The sequence below is a fragment of the Aplysia californica genome, unplaced genomic scaffold, assembly GCF_000002075.1.
Source record: "Aplysia californica isolate F4 #8 unplaced genomic scaffold, AplCal3.0 scaffold01049, whole genome shotgun sequence".
NCBI classification, from domain to species: Eukaryota; Metazoa; Mollusca; class Gastropoda; order Aplysiida; family Aplysiidae; genus Aplysia; species Aplysia californica.
In genome coordinates this window covers 97,032-98,136 of record NW_004798319.1, presented here as the reverse complement: position 1 = coordinate 98,136, position 1,105 = coordinate 97,032, and positions in this window count along the sequence as shown.

Here is a 1,105-nt window from a genome sequence, read left to right as displayed (position 1 = left end):
TATATATATATATATACATAGATACACCTACTCACAAAGGTCCACACAAAACACGTAGGTGACCTACACTGTAATATAAAGAATAATGTAGATTTGTCAGTATTAGAATAAAAGAAAACAGCTCAGTGCCGCAGGAAAAAAATGTGTCAGTGTCATGACACAGTGGAATCGAACACTCGTCAATTTTGGGGCATTATCTGGGGTCATTGGTATCATCTTAATCTTAATAAAGCTTGTTCATCTGTCTTGCTTTTGATGGAAAAATACTCATCTATCTTGAATTGAAGTCAAGATGTAAACTATTGAAGTAGGTGGTTAGGTGGCCTGGTGTCAGAGGTAAAATTAGCGAGAAAATGGCCACGAAAGTCTGGAGACTTCCAAAGTTTGAGTGTCCTTGGAAACCGCAAATTTACTTTTTTTTTTTGTTCTGGTGCTTTCAATCAACGTTTTTCAATAGAAGTAGACGTCGAACCCAAACAAAAGTGTGTTTTAAAATGGAAACAAAACGTGTTGAGCCAATTCGATTTTTTTCTTCTTAAAAGAAATGTTTTGTTTAATCAATAGTAATTGTCCAAAGATTAGAAAAATTCCGATTACTTCGATTTGATAATTTTGAAAAACGACTGATTTCGCCAGGGTGTTACTGTAGGATCGAACATTTTGTTTTTGTCAAACATTTTGGCCAGTAAATTTAATGTTTAAGCATCTGGCCAAAGGATAAAGGTCTTTGCGCATGACCAACCTGTCCCCGTCTTTTTATGCAAGAAAAATTCTGAAATTATGCAAACTGAGTCCAATAATGTGAAATTTTGCGATTCTGTTAATTTTAACCAAGAATAATAAACGAAAATAATCAGAAATTAAGCCAAAAAAAGTCACATTTTGCTAAATTGTGCGGGGTGCATAAAGCCACGGGGACAGACCAACTTGCACGGGGAAGTCTTGAGTGAGCTAACAAGTGAAAGGGCGTGAGTGAAGTTATCTCGACGTGGACTACAGGATAGGAGGCGCCCTTTTATCGACAGACGACCTCGACAAGGCGAGAAAGATATCCAAGGGAAATCTTACAATACCGTACACAAATATTGTTGCTGAAAAAAAAAAG